The sequence below is a fragment of the Pinus tabuliformis genome, chromosome 6 (genome assembly GCF_031772625.1).
Source record: "Pinus tabuliformis cultivar Carrire ecotype Pingquan chromosome 6, CPIR1, whole genome shotgun sequence".
Taxonomy (NCBI): Eukaryota; Viridiplantae; Streptophyta; class Pinopsida; order Pinales; family Pinaceae; genus Pinus; species Pinus tabuliformis.
Genome location: NC_142292.1, coordinates 356,722,129 through 356,738,962, shown reverse-complemented (window position 1 = coordinate 356,738,962; position 16,834 = coordinate 356,722,129). Strand labels below are relative to the sequence as shown.

Sequence of the window (16,834 nt, the reverse complement as noted above, 5' to 3'; positions counted from 1 at the left end):
TTGTTGTCCTTGAGTGTTAGTGCATTCAAATCAACTTTCAAGACATTGCATCCAAGATGGACCTCATGGACAACATTATTAGACCTACAGTTCTCTATGGCTTAGAGTTTGGAGACCTTGTCTACTTGAATCGAACTAGACCATGACAAAGAGATTTCAAATCCTCATGCTCCACTACGTCATCAAATATAAGAGGATAGTTCTATAGGATTTTCAAGAAAAGTTCAAGGCCCTTGTCATTAGGATTGGACTCATTTTTTTTGGTCTCCCTTCAACACCAAGTCCACTATGCTAACTCTTCAGCCAACAAAGATCTTTATCCTTACCTTGCTTACTGCTCTTTAGATGCCATAGCTACATCTAACACTTTAGGTCAAGCTTGTTGTTGGTTTTTTGAGGTAACTTGTCTACATCAGTCGATTGGGATCTTGATGGGTCACCCCCACCCCCTTTAGATTTTCTCTTAATGCCCTAGGTTGATTGTTACCAAGTAGGAGTTGAAAAAGGTTCTAAATCCTCTGATCAGTGATCTGTCATTAGTTTCTTCTCTTTGGCCTCAAATGTTAGGAGTGGGAGCATTGAGGGTGGTTTATCAATGCCTCTCAGGAAAGACATCATCCCCTACCCACTTAATGGAGGAGTTTTTCTTGGGTTCTTAGGATTCAGGAATACTTGCATATTTCTGCATCTTTTATCTGCTCTAACATTTCATTGTATTGAACTACAAAATCTTATGTAGTATAGCATATTTTAGTTCTGCATTTACCTCGATGCTTTTATTCCACAGTCACACTATTGTGATTAGTAGTCCCTTTGACCTACTTGTGGTCATGTTGTTGGATATTAATAAAATTATCTTATGTCATCTTTGACTTGGAGTGCATATTATTTTCATGCATTTGTTTCGAATTGTTCTCTCTCATGTGCATGTTCTTTTCCATTCGTTTCCATTTTACTGCTGAGATTTAATGAAAGAAACAATTCCCACTCGAAATTTAATTTATAGTTTTTGCCCTATTTTCAGTTGCTTTCTGCATCAAGGGTAGCATAGTGTGTTAATTTTTTTCAAGTTTGCATGCAGATTTCTACACATAAAACAAAAGACATGAACATCTTAGGGACACTCCCCTGTGGCTGGAAAAGCACCAGCCCAAATGGAGAGGCATCTAGCAGTGACAAGATTAAATTGCCTATAATTATTATGTGGATATGTTATCTTCTTAGTGCAGATTTGTGTGATAACAAGATAGATTGGCATTATTCTGCTGAGAGATAGTCTGAAAACGAGGCGTGGTGTTCTGTAGAGTGGTTGTGGAAGCCAATAACTTTGCACTGTTATCGGCAGTGATTAAGTTAGGGTGTGATTCTTAGAGTGCTTAGCATACTGGTAGTTCTTTGCACACTGGAAATTTGTACATTCAAAGTCATTTTTCTGGATGGTCAAATTTCTCACTTATCCTTGTGCTCAGAATTCTGAAAGAGCCTTTGCCAATACACAGTCCTTTCATTTAGTTGACATAAGGTCTATTGACGTCTTGTTCGTTTTTGGACCTCTGGAATTTTCTCTCCCTTCATCTCTCACCTATTTATCTTATGAAAGTTCAGATTTCTCATCAGAGTGTCCTGATGATGAGCCACACTTGCTAGATCGAAACCTCGACTCAAAAACATAATGTGATGGATCTGGCAGTTTCATATCAAAATTGATTGACATCATTAGTTTGCCCATGCTCTATGCCCATTCATATTTTGTCCTCTACAGCCTTTTCTGTGTGTATTTAAGATTATCTAACTTTGTGTCTCATAAACTCTTTCTTCTAGACAGCTTATTATATGGACAGCTTCATTCTTTCATTGAAAAGCTATTGGTTTGGCCGAAGGCATTTTTGGAGCTTCATGACATGTACATAAGTGGTTCTCTAAAGAGATCAATTATGACTCTTTTGCAGTCCCTGTTCTTTCAAATTCTTGTTTCTAATAATCTTCTTGTGGAGGTGTGTTTTAACTGGCCTCTATTTATCGAAAGATTTATTTTCCTCCCATTTGGACAATTGGAACCTTGAAATGAAGGGTCAAGAACGTAAAAGTCTTAGTTTGAACTTTGAACATTGTGCTACATGGGTTATCGTTTCCCCTTTGGAGCTCATGTTTTATTGTCAAATATGTCATAGCCTTTAAAAGTTGTTTATGATTGCCTATCTTTAGGGTTCTTGCTGATTTCGTTTGAAATTCATTTATGATTGGTGATGTTTGGGCTTCTTGCTGATTTCATTTGATGCCTAACGATGAATGTTGCCCTTACTGGTTATTTTGCAGCTTGACATACCAATGTTAGTAGCTGTTCAATGGCTTGCCCCTGTTATTCTCTGTATTACTGGTGAGTGATTCATTCTCTCTATTATTGGTGAGGAATGAACATTAGGAACCATGAATATATAAAGTTCTCTTTTATTGAAGCACATTTCTTGCACTTGCTATAATTACTTTTTCCATTTTGTAGGGTTTATTTTGGGTTTGAGCTTCTGGCGTGTGCGGCAAAAGCGACGTAGAAGAGGGCGAAAAGGAACAGTGCGTTCCTCTATACTCGTGTAGTTCAATGAATCCAAAAATTGTGGGAAGTGTGAAAAAATTCTTATACACATTGATTGTTCACACAGCAAAAGGAAGTGCTGATGGCAATTCAATCATTGGCCACACAAAAGCAATAGATTTAGATGTATTGATCTATTATCTAATTATATTTTGTAAAAGCTGAGGAATTGAGATGGCAACTAGTGTGACAAGGATGGTCAGCTAGTGGTCTGCGGGAGTCACAGGTCCTAAGGGGCTGTTTGTGAGGACGGAAATATGGTAGCTTGTAACAGTTTATATATCTGTAAACATTGCTCGATGTAACTTGAAAGGAGACCAAGATGGTTTCGTTCAGTTTTCCATAATGAGAACTGACACAAATTTCCAGTTTTAAGTTGCTCTAGTTGCAGTATAGCTCTCCTGTAGTTTCACTGTATGCAGCTGCTCTGGAGGCCTTGCTTAGTTGTAAGCCTGTATCATAGAGTGGAAGCATCACGTCCATACCAAGAAATGGCAGTAAAGTAAGTTGGATGGACTATTCCGTTGATGCTTTCCATGTATTCTATTCCAATGTTGCCAATGGGCAACCCCAACCTTTGCTGGAAATAATTAATTGTAGTTGTTTCTTAAACTTGTGTCTTGGGAAGGTCTCTTAATTAGTTTACTGGATGGCATCATGCCATCTGCGTATAATGGTTATTGTAAATTTTCTTGTAGTAATAATGGAAAAGCATAATTGTTGTTCCTTTTAATTGTATTTTCCTTTCAGTTGTGTGCATAATAAGTGTGTTCCCAATACATGAAATGCTAAATCTATGCATTATGTTCTCTTGAACACAACAATGTTGTCCAAGCAAATGGTTTACAGGATGACTGAAGAAACATTGCTCTGCAAGCAAGTTGACCAAAATCAGCAACTACATGCCTGATGATGCTATCCTTTTTCAGAAATTTTTGACAAGCTGGTATATATGAATAGACAGGTATGCAATAATTTGATTGATAACTCAACTGAGGAACAATGCTGTTAAATCGACCTTACACGTAAGGATTTTCTATTCTCTTACAATTTACAAGTAAAGAACTGATGGAGGGAGATGCTACATGGAACAGTATGTATCGCACTTGTTATTTTCAACTAAATCAATGGGATTTAACTTTGGATGCTAACTTAATAGTGAACATGTTCTATAACTCTGTTATTTCTTTCTCAATACATGCCCTCTAGCCCGTAATAGGGGACAGTTTATTTGGAATATAAATGTGTGATAATTACATGTCTCACATAGCAGTGTAGTAACTGATGCAGATTTAGTCACGATGATTATTTATCCTTGTGAGTTGGAATCTTGTGACATTTCTAGGATTTTTTTCACTCGGTCATTTTGTTCTAGTGTCAAAATTTTTCAAGAGTGTTTTTTCTTTGTTTGGAATCAGCAACATATCTATTTTGTCCACCCATTGGTTGAATGGTAAGGTGGGGGCAGACGGTTTCAAATTTTGTGGCAGCTCTTGCCCACTGATCTGAATATGTTTTTCTATTGTATCGGTGCCTAAGGGTGCCAAACTCCTATGTTAAATAAATCTTCAAAAAAGAAACAATGCTATCTATTTTTGTTAGTCTCAAGATACTCTTACAGCTTCAGGATTATCTTCAGCTGAGAATACCTTTGATTTGCAGTTTTGTTAAATAATTTCTTAGGAGATATTCAATGCATTACTTGGGACAGGTTCTAAGGTTTTGATTTGCAACTTGGTTAAATAATATATTAGGATATATTCAGTGCATTACTTGGGACTAGAGAACATAAGTTCTAAATTTTGTCTAACAAATTTGGCAGATTATTAATAAAAACGAGCTCTTTTGTGCACAATGTGAATAGTGTTTGCTATTAACATTAATTTCATTTTATAGAGGGACTTGGAACAGGTGACCATTGTAATTGCTTTGGCCCAAGTCCCCTAAGTAGTGATCAATGACCTGCCAATTGTCAATTGGGGGATTGTAACTTTCAGTGAATTTAAGGTCCTCTTGTATTGGAATTGATGACATTGCTGAAAAAACTCCAGTTAGTGTGAAGAGCTGCTAGCTCTTGGACGCAAACTTGAGACCTCCAGGAGCCCCATAGGAGGGTTCTTCCATTCACATAAGGAGATTTTGAGTTTGATATTCTAGTGCATGAACTCATCTGTGAGGCTTCTCACTAGTGTAGCATGGTCTTTCTCGTAATTGTTTATATCTTTATGTTGTTGATCAAACTATTTCAATTTCATTTAAAAAGTGTTTTATTTTGCTTATTTTGAAGCCTTACTGTGTAACCTTGAATATTATTTTTGTAAGGAATATGCAAAACACTCTTTCTACTTTTCATATGGAATTGTTAGAAGTTGTTGTATCTTTGAAGTCAGTTCTAGGCTCGAGAACTGTGCTAAAACATCTACGCAAGGGCTTTAATTTAATTGGATGACCGATGCATCAAATCATTAACACTCGTATAATCCAATTATAAAGCACTGATTTTCATTCCTAACAACATACAATTCTTCATTTGATTTTGAAAGGGGAAAAAGAGAAGATATATGATAATTAAACATTCATATTGAAGACTTAATCAACCAGATGTAGTAGATGCGTGTAGAAAAATTCTACAGCTAAACACATATACATTCAAGAGATGACAAAATATCTTTATGTTGTTGATCAAACCATTTCAATTTCATTTAAAAAGTGTTGTATTTTGCTTATTTTGAAGCCTTATCGTGTGACATTGAATATTATTTTTGTAAGGAATATGGAAGACACTCTTTGTAAAGGTTTCTATTTTTCATATGGAATTGTTAGAAGCTGTTGTATCTTTGAAGTCAGTTCTAGGCTCGAGAACTGTGCTAAAACATCTAAGCAAGGGCTTTAATTTAATTGGATGACCAGTGCATCAAATCACTAACACTTGTATAATCCAAAAGCCCCTAAGAATTATAAAGCAATGATTTTCATTCCTAACAACATACAATTCTTCATTTGATTTTGAAAGGGGAAAAAGAGACGATATATGATAATTAAACATTCATACTGAATACTTAATCAACCAGATATAGTAGATGCATGTATAAAAATTTTACAGCTAAACACATATACATTCAAGAGATGACAGAAGACAACATGTATATGATACGGAGAACAATGTAAACTTTGAAACGATAACTATAAATTCAAAACGGGAACTTGGCAAAAAAACCACAAAAAAACATGAAAAACAGTGCTAAAAACGAACTGTGTATATTGGAATGATAGTTTCTTTTTGGGTCAATTTTCAACATTTAAAAAAAAATGGTAGTAAAACCAATTTTTTGTGTGCAAAAAACCATTGTTTTTGAGGAAAAAACACACTAATGTTTTTGGTAGAATACCTGGGTCTCTCCTAGATTAGGCTAGACAGTTACCGATTCACCATGTGGTCAAAAAAAAATGTTTTTGGTAGAATAACATTTTTATTTTTAGGTATAATTTCAACATTTTTTACTTTTTTTTTAGTAATGACGATAAAGATAAAATAATGTGATTTGAAACACATCAAAATTTATCAGTTTTCATCCATGTTGTTAAACATATAATAACATGACATTAAAGATCGCTAACATTCTAATTGTTTTCAACCATAACATTAAAGATACAAAAAAATGGAAAATTTTCAACCATAAAATTAAAAAACCATGACATTATGAACAAATTATATGACTAAATTAATCAAAATATTTTTACTTGTAAATTGAATGAAACACATTATATCTCTAAGTTATTGTTGCATTGTAGATAGTTTAAACAATAAAAATCATCATAATTAAAACATATAACCCAACAAACATAAAAATAACTTCATTTAACATCATATAGAAATCAAAAATTTTATTTCAAAATACGATGCATCAGTGATATAAACTATCTTAGACAATTATTCAAAAGCACTCATATTTTCTTGCACATCATCAGAATTCACATCTTCAGATGAATGATTGGATGCATATGAAGATGTTTCATATTCTTTTTTTTCATCAACTAGTGCCTCATCGGAGTCTACATGCATGCCCACCATTTCAGGTTTCAAAGTTATTTTGGATCTACTATTGGATGCATATGAAGATGTTTCATATTCTTTTCTTTCATCAACTAGAGCCTCATCGGAGTCTACATGCATGCCCACCATTTCAGGTTTCAAAAGTCTTTTGGATCTACTAGTTTCAACAGACTCTCATCTCAACAATGTTCCTTATGGTAACAACCTTTTCAAAATTGGAGCGGAAAGTTCTTCTCTTTGTTAAATTGAAGTAAAAAACAAGTATGTCAACATCCTCCAATTTTAAGAGGTATGTCCGAAGATGATTTATTTTTGTACCATTTCTTTCTCTTTCTGCCAATTTTTTTTATCAACTACCATCTCTGGCTTATACACACCATTGAATGGGTGTGTATTTGTGGCATAACAATGTACTTCAACACCTGCAACATCTTCATTTTCTGTAATGACCTTTATAACCTTAGCAACCCAAAATAGATAGCCATTGGAATCTCCATTTGCTAGCACTGTGATCATGCAACCCTCCTTAATATTTTGTATTGAACCCCTATAAAGGTCTTCCATGGCTTCACGTTGTGCACAAGATCTTCTGAAATCAATATACATATGCCTGTGAAGAATTAATAATACCTTGAGATTGTTGCTGTTCAATATTGTTTCTTTTTCTCATGTTCATTTGACACATTTTGTGGCCAAATAAATGGATTTTTCAAAGGTATATCTTCATTTGTTGTTCTTGAAATGATATCACTTTGATTATTGAAAAAATATCCCCACCAAACTGAATCAACAATATTAAAGTACTCATATGTATATCTAATACATTTTTCTTTTATTTCTTCTAGGCAATTAGAATAATTTATATCTCTATTATGCCTGCGTGCATTATGAACTTCAGCCACTGATTGTAATAACAATATATTTGATTCAAATATTAGATGATTTGGAATGAACTTCAAAAATGTCAAACCTGATAAAGGTGCCCATTTTGAAGTAATTGAATATTTCTTGCCCCAATATTAGTGCTTTCACATCAATTTTTTTGATACGAAATTGATGTTGGAAGCTAATGTCATTAAGTTGTTCAATGCATTTCTCCTCACCATGCAATCCCAGAATAAACTTTTGCATGTTGATAGTTTCTTCCAACATATCAAAAGTAGGTTATGACATGTATGATTTCTTAATAGATTCAATTAATGGTGGCAAGCTCCCAACTTCCTTCCTCTTCAATGTGACTGAAAAATTACTGGACATATAATCAATATGGTCATGAGTGTGCCCAACAAGAAGGAAACCAACCTTTACCTTATGAAAAATTCTCAATCCAAAAACAATTTTATTTTTGTTTTCACGACAAGTGTTGTCCAATTGTAGATAAAAAACTTCCCATTGAGTTATGGTATTGTCAGAGTTGCATCATTATGAATATTTGGAGCTGTGAAGTATACCCTTGGCAACGTTTTCCCATTGAAGACCACACAACCGACCAAGTGATACTAAATAAATTTTCCTCTTGTAAATTTTTGGGTGTGCGAACAAAATGCGGTAGAATTGTTTTCTTTTGGTCCATATCATCAATTATTAAACCCAAATATTTATTTGGATTATCATAACACTTCTTTTGATGCTTGTACAACTTTTTCCTTTCACTTGTTTGTTGTTCATGATGCTCTTGAAGTGCTTTGACAATGAAATTTACACAATATAAAAGCAAGTCATTAAGAAATGTGTTTTCATAGTTGATGATTATACAATTTTAAAAGTTGAAGCTATGAATGCTTACCTCTTTTTAAACCTTCACATTTATCCCTTTTTGATTTAAGAGAAACACATGCACTGCAAATCCCCATCCTTGTCTTCTTAGAAATACGAACATTGTTGAATTCTTTCTTCTGTATTTTCACAAAATATTGATATGTAATAAATTGACTATGTCCCTCAGCACTTTCTGCATACTCTTTGTATAAGTTGTAGATTTCTTGTATTGAAAAGTTATCTAGAATATGTATTGTCTCTCTATTTGGCATACATTCTCCATGCTTTGAAAAAAAAAATTTCATCCATGACATTGTAGTATTTGATAATGGCCCAAATTGTCGTTTATGACATACTTTTGAATAAAATGTGGGATCATTTTCCAAATTTTCTTGGATTCTTGACAGATGAAAATTACCCAGTTAATGAAACATTTTGAAAGCCTTTCTACAGATAAATAAAGACCCAATATGATAATCAAAACTTGACAATGTAGATTGCATGCACCCAATTAAATATGAATTTTGCATGCTTTTATTCATTGACAAATATCTATTCATTTTCTCTAATGCAAACTTGAAATCCATATGTTTCAAACAATCTTTTTGACAACATTCACTTGAAATGAGAGCGCTGATAGAACATTTCTTCTCACCAGATATTTTGCTCTACCCTTTGTATAACTAGAACATCTTGGATTGATACGAAAATCTCTGCTCCTACTCCTCGATACAATATTTCCTGGCAACATCTCCATCATTGGATCATCATTTGTATAAGCATATTCATCATCATTATGAGGAATGTTATCCTCACTATGATCATCTGTGCTTTTGAAGTACTGACTTGGAGGATATTCTTCATCTTTCCTTTTTTCAATGTTACCCTCATAGTCCTTAGAATTAGGACTAAACGGAAAATTTGACTTTATGTTTATTGGATATTCTTCATCATGTGCATTGTCAATGCTGCTCTCATAGTCCATAGGATTAGGATTACGTCTAAAATGTGACTCTTTATTCATTGAAAATTCTTCATCCTGCCCTTCGTCACTGCTGCTCTCATAGTCTTTAGGATTATGATTAAATGCTTCATTCTGTCCTTCGTCACTACTGCTCTCATAGTCCTTATGATTAGGACTAGGTGAAAAATGTGACTCTCGCTTTATTGTAAATTCTTCATCCTGGCCTTCACCACTGCTGCTTTCATAGTCCATGGGATTAAGACTAAGTGGAATCCGCGACTCCTTATCTATTTGAAAATCTTCATCATGCTCTTCATCACTGCTACTCTCATAGTCCATAGGATTAGGACTAAGTGGATACCGTGACACTATTCATTTGAAATGATTTATCATGTTCTTCATCACTGTTGCTCTCATAGTCCATATGATTAGGACTAAGTGGACACCGTGACACTCTATTCATTTGAAATTCTTCATCATGTTCTTCATCACTGCCGCTCTCATAGTCCACAGGATTAGGACTAAGTGGACACCGTGACACTCTATTCATTTGAAATTCTTCATCATGCTCTTCATCATTGCCGCTCTCATAGTCCATAGGAGTATGACTAAGTGGACACCATGACACTCTATTCATTTTAAATTCTTCGTCATGCTCTTCATCACTGCTACTCTCATAGTCCATAGGATTAGGACTAAGTGGAAACCATAACTCTTTATTTATTTGAAAATCTTCATCATGCTCTTCATCACTATTGCTCTCATAGTCCATAGGATTAGGACTAAGTGGAAACCGTGACTCTTTATTTATTTGAAATTATTCATCCTGTCTTTCATCAATGCTGCTCTCATAGTCTTTAGGATTGGGACTAAGTGGAATATTTGACTCTCTATTCATAGTGAAAGAATTTTCGTTATATTCATCAATATGAATAGAGTTGTTACATGACGAAGATGTTGTTGCTTCACAAAACGAAACTTCACTATTAAAAAAAGCCATTTCTTTCAAACAGAAGAGGTTGAATGACACAAATGCACTCTCTCGTAATAATAATATATAGCTTAAAGAAAAAGAATGAAAATTTCCCTCCAAAAATTTTCGGCAAAATTTTTCTGTCCAAAAATTTCGTTTCATGTTTTTTCCTCCATAATTATCTTCTACGATTTATTGAAAAATTTTAACTAAAATTTTCTTATGAAATAAATCTTTTAAACTAAATCTTTAAATTAAAATTTTAAACTAAATATTTACCTAAATTAATTTTTTACTTATATCTTCTAAAACAAATTAATCCCACATTCACCGTGCAGTAAAACAATTCCGTAATGTTCGTTTTATCATAGTTCCCTATATCGCTATAGCGAAATTCACATGTTAAAGTTTTTATAAAAACAAATTAGTCCTACATTAACTGTGCGATAAAACAATTTTGTAATTTACGCTATGACATAAATTTCATTATTGTTATTCCACACATCACATCAAGGTTTTTCGAGGTTCGTTAAAAGACTAGCGAATTTGTGGAGCAACTATATTACTATCAACAACATATTCAACGGAAGATTATCGCATTTGAAAGGTTAGTTTCCCTTTTGTCGTGTGCAAGTTTTAAAATTCAATAGCTTTAATGATTTTTTTTCATTTTTTTTGGCCGTGTGCAAGTTTTAAAATTCAATAGGTTTAATGATTTTTTTTAGAAATTAAAAATTTAGATGAGCCAGATTTACCCACGACGTCTGCAGTGGGCTTGGTGGGCCCGATCGTGTTTGCCGACGGCCCAATAGGTCCATGCAGAAGGTGCGGGGCGCCGATTCGGCTCGCCGAGGTGGGGTGGTGGGCTGGGTGCTCGGTGCCAACCCCCAACGACCCATTGGTGCGCAATCGACCCGCCATCCCCGACGGGCCGGGAGAGGGCTACATGGTTGGGGCTGTCGGGGTGGGGTGGGAAAGGGCTACATTTTTTAATTTTAATTTTAATTTTTTAAATGATTATGTTTTAAAAAATTATTTACTCATTTATCGTTTTGTTTGTTAATTTAAGCTATTAGTTTTTTGTAATTCACTGATTTATATGTATATTTTTTTTGCAGGAAAATGGCATAAAAGAAGATTTTTGTGAATCTCTCTGGAAAAGATTGCTAGAATTAAAGTTGGATTCTCAAAAAGTCACTTTTGAACGAACCAAACCTGAGCTGATAACTACAAATCGATCAAGGTCTCAAATGATAAGAAGATGATTTCATACTAGAAGAAATCAAAAGAAGTGAAGCTTCCAGAAAATGTATGGTATGTGAAAGAAAGAAAAGGCGAATATGTGCAAATATATTTATATGTTGATATCCCTAACGATAGTGGAATTTATGAGGTGCTGGGAAAGGTCATAGACATGTGTTTGATACTAGACACTAAAGTTTTTTATATACTTATAAACCGCCCAAGTTACATGACAAGATTAAATATCAGTTATCATTATCGTTGTATGACACGAGAGAGGTATCTACAAAGTTCTCTAAACAAACCGTAAATGAGATTGCATAAGATATAGTAAGTATTGTTATTTATATTTGTGTTTTGCATTATTGTAACTATCTCATTATATTTTTATAACTTAGTTTTTATTGACATATGATATTTTGTTTGACAGAATTTTATTGAAAAATTTTCAATTATGTTGGGAAGCATTCATTTCATAGAGAAATATACTAGGAATGTTGTCAGCAGTTTCTACTTAAGGTCAAAAAAAGATATGAGAAACAAGTAAAAGGTAGTAATTCAAGATGCTACAAAACTACATCCAAGGGATCAGAAAAAAAAAATGCCTCTAGTGGATAAATCTAGCAAAGGTAGACATGTTACTTTTGAAGATGAGGAAATTGAAATTGACGTTGAAGAATATGTTTCCGTTACTGAGGATGACATTAGAACTGATGTTAGAAAGGAGAAGAGCCATAACTCTGTTCTAGTTAATGATGAGAATGGTAGGAGGAAGAAAATTAAAGTTGAACATTCTCAATTAATCATTACTGACAGTGAAGATCCTAGTGAAAATTCAAAAGAAAGCAGGAAATCATTACATCAGGAGCTGATTTAAAGGATGGCATTATTAAAACAAAACAAAATTCCATTCGACAGAACTTGACAAAGAAAAACTTAATTGAGGTTGGTCGTACATTTCAACTTAATGTGAGACAAATCTATAAGGCAAGTGAATGACAATGTAAATATCAAATCAGAAAGCCACACCACCTGCATGTTCACAACTTGAAGACATTGATGAGGTACAATCCATATGCTCATGTGGTTAATTATGTGCTTCTTGTTGATCCAATTCAAGTTCCCAACAAAGAAGCATTTGATAAGTCAAAATGTTTTGAATATAATTATTATGTGGTTGGGGGGAACCATTCTGTAGAAGCTCAAAGACAATTGATGGAGGAATATCCCAATAACCCATGTTTTGAAACAATGAAATGTATAATTTATGCTAGTTTATCAGATACAGAAGCAAAGTTATTGGCATGGGATCATAATTCAGATAATGAATATAGGATGTCTATGACTTTCATCCAAAGGGTTAGATTTATTCACAGTGAATTTGAAGAAAAATGCGGTGGGGATAAGATACATGTTACTGTAGATTTCTGAAACGAATGTTGTATGGAAATATGCTATCAAATTGAGGAGAAAATCAATTCAAAAGACGACATAGTAAATACTCATATATTCAGAGGTATTGATAACATTTTCCAGTTGGAATTTAGAACTGGAGAGATATGGGAATTGATTAATGAGATTTTTAACATGTGGGAGAACATTGGCATTAAAAACCAGAAAGTCAAAAGGTCTAAACCATTGATATGTAGCAACAGTAAATCAGGTTCTGAAATGAAGCAACTTCTAGAAGATATGACTATCACACTTTGGAGAGCATTGCAAGGAGTGAAGGATGAAAAACTTGTCAAAGCAATATTATCTCGTGTGAGGTCAGGGGAATCATCATTGGAGGAATGGTCTTAGGAATTTCAAAAGTAAGTTTGTTGAATTATTTTTACTTATTTCTAGATTATAGTCTTATTTTAAATATACCATATTGTTCTTGATATTATTTGTTATACATATCATTATATTACTTTATTTATTCAATCACAAAATTTACATGAAAATACAAGAACAAATAGTTGGGATGATGTTGTACGCAACTATCCAAATTCAAGTTCTACATCAATATTAAAAGATTTTTATCTTGCATTTAAAAATGTATGTTGATTTATACATTCATTTTTAGTTGTCTGTATACTATTTTTATTTTATAACTTATACATATATTTGTTTATTTATTAAAGATGAAGAAGGATGCAAATGGAGCACTAGATAGTTTTAGAACTTTTATTGAAAAATTTAAGATCAAATCTTCTTAACCTTGAAGATCAACCATTTATAAATGATTGTGAGTTCATCCATATTGATAGTTGGGCAAAATACGATAGCTATATTTCTACGATTTTTAATTGGGTAGATGGAAAGAGTCATAGCCTATTACTAGTTTGTGATATTGTTATGAAAAAACTAACATATGAAGACAAGGAAGAAAAAAGAGAGATAGTTAACATTTATCAAAAGTCACATTCATTGATTAACTATCTTATAAACATATGTTCAAATGAAGGAGTTTGGGTTTTGGATTTATTTTCTAGCTCAGGTAAGTTTTATTATATAGAATTGAATTTCAATATCTTCTTTCTTAATTTATATGTAATTATATTAATTTACTTCATTATTTCTTTTGTGTTATGAAACCAGTGCACAAAAAATAGAAAAGATAGATCAACGCCTTAGAATTCAGCCTCTTTGAGGGGGCAACCTCTTTTACATTACATAAATGAACAATTTTTGGATGATTCAAATGACAAAACCTCCTTTCTATATATAAGAGTCTAAGGAGTCACAATATAACCAAGATGACCTAACAATAATAATATAAAGACACAAAAATAACAATAGAGGGATTCTATGGGGCATAGTAATAACAATATGGGGACAATAGGGGCACAACAATATTAATAAGGGATACAATTATAATAGTAATGGGGTAATCACTAGTATTATAGGGACCTAACATGTCCCTCTCCTTAAAAAAAAGTGTTGTCCTCAACACTTGAGTAGTTCTGGATGCTTTTGTATAAAATTATCACCCTCCCATGTGGAATCTTCAGCGGATAAGTTCTTCCACTTGATGAGATACTCCAAAATTGATCGATTTCGTAGCTGTCGAGTTCTTGTTTCTGTGACTGCTTCCGGTTCCAATATAATTTTTCCTTCCTCATCAAGTTATGGAAATATTGTTTGAACTGGAGCTTGTTGCCTATCACTTTCTTTAAACATGAAACATGGAAAACTGGGTGCACTCGAGAAGTTACACGAAGCTCCAATTTGTATGCCATAGTACCAATCTTTTGCAACACCTTGTACGAACCATAATACTTCGGTGATAATTTATTATCCTTCTTAGCTTGCTTGAGGGACATTTGTTTATATGGTTGTAGCTGTAGGAATACCCAATCACCTACATTAAAACTTCTTTCGTTGCTATGTTGATCTACCTGTTGTTTCATTCTATTCTGCGCCAACACGAGGTTATACTTGAAGAGTTGGAGGACTTATTTTTGATGCTCGGTGTGATGTTCCACTGCTTGAACTTAGAATTTTCTCTTAAATATGATGTGATGAATGGTGGCTGATATCCATAAAGTGCCATAAATGGGGTCATTTTTGTTGCTATATGGAAGGAAGTGTTATACCACCATTCAGCCAGAGGCAACCAATTGACCCATTGTGTTTGTATATCAGATACAAAGCAACGAAGATATCCTTCCAAACATTTGTTTACTATCTCAGTTGGCCATTAGATTGAGGATGATAAGATGAGCTATGAGCTAACTGAGTACCAAGACAAGAAAATAATTCTATCCAAAAATTTTCAGTGAAAATGGGATCTCTGTCACTTACAATAATCTTTAGGTTTCCATGTAGCTTTTGGATTGTTTCTATAAATACAGTAGAAAATGTACTGGCTTTAAATGGATGTGATAAAGCACAAAAGTGTGATACTTGGTAAGTATGTCAACTACCACCATGATGACACTCTCTCCCTCAGACTTGGGTAAACCTGTGATAAAATCCATTGAAACCTCTTCCCAACGTTGGCTTGGAATGGATAAAGGTTGTAATAGACCTGGGGTCTTAATTATTTCAACTTTATTTTGTTGGCAAACCAAACATTCCCCCATAAACTTTTGAATATCCGATTTAAGGCCATCCAAAAAAATTCCTTCTTAACCCTGTGGTAAGTTTTTAAAAATCTTGAGTGCCCTCCTAAGGGAGAAGTGTGCAATTCCATAAGAATCTTTTGTTTGAGTTGGGAATTCTTATAGAGGTATAAGCAATATTTGTACCATAATGAATCATTTTGCCAGCTGAATCTATTAGATGTACTGGAATCTTGTTGTAACTTTCGAATAAGTGCCCACACTTCTTCATCATTCTTCCATTCTTCCCTTGCTTTGTTTATCTAATTTGGTTGGATAATAGAAATGGTGCACAACAATGCTTCCACATCCTCATCCTGTCTTGAGAGTGCATCTGCCACCACACTTTGCTTCCCTTTTTTGTAGATGATTTCAAAGTCATAACAACATCTTTGTGACCCACTTTTGTTGCTCTTCAGAGGATAATCTTTATTCTAAAAAGTATTTAAGACTATCATGATCTGTTTTTACCTTGAAGTGTCTTCCCATTAGGTAGGGTCGCCATTTCTTAAGTGCATGTAGTATTGCCAACATTTCCTTCTCATAAATAGCTTTGTGTAAAAACTTTCCCTTGATTGGACGACTTTCAAAAGCAATGGGTCTTTCATCTTGCATTAAAACAACACCAATTCCATTTCCTGAAGCATCACATTCCACAATAAAGGTTTGTGTGAAGTCTGGTGTAGCTAAGACTAGTGCTTGGCACATTGTCTCTTTAAGATGTTCGAAGGCTTTTGTTGCTTCCGGAGTCCATGAAAATGCATCTTTCTTCAATAATGTTGTTAGAGGTGCTGCTATTCTCCCATAATTATTAACAAACTTGCGATAATACCCTGTCAACCTGAGAAATCCTCACAGATGCTTTATGGATGTGGGGATTTTCCAATCTTTAATGGCTTTAATTTTGCTAGGGTCTACCTTAACTCCTTCATGAGATACAATATGACCAAGATATTCCACCTCTTGTACTCCAAAGAAACATTTAGATCTTTTTTCATATAATTGTTTCTCCTCCAATAGTTTTAGCACCCTGTCAACATGTTCAACATGATCCTTCCAAGACTTGCTGTAGATTAGTATATCATCAAAAAATACTAACACAAATTTTCGAAGGAAGGGTTTGAAAATGGAATTCATCAAACCTTGAAATGTAGAAGGTGCA

General features: G+C 33.8%; 1 pseudogene across 1 annotated transcript in view; it reads left to right on the top strand.

Annotated features, from left to right (window-relative positions):
* The window catches only part of LOC149258786 (subtilisin-like protease SBT6.1), a 303,764-nt pseudogene extending 300,436 nt beyond the window's left edge, over positions 1-3,328 (top strand). The window contains exons 9-10 of the transcript XR_016256954.1: positions 2,317-2,377; positions 2,501-3,328. The product of XR_016256954.1 is annotated as a subtilisin-like protease SBT6.1 (transcript). The remainder of the gene's footprint in view (positions 1-2,316; positions 2,378-2,500) is intronic.
* Positions 3,329-16,834: the final 13,506 nt, after the last annotated feature.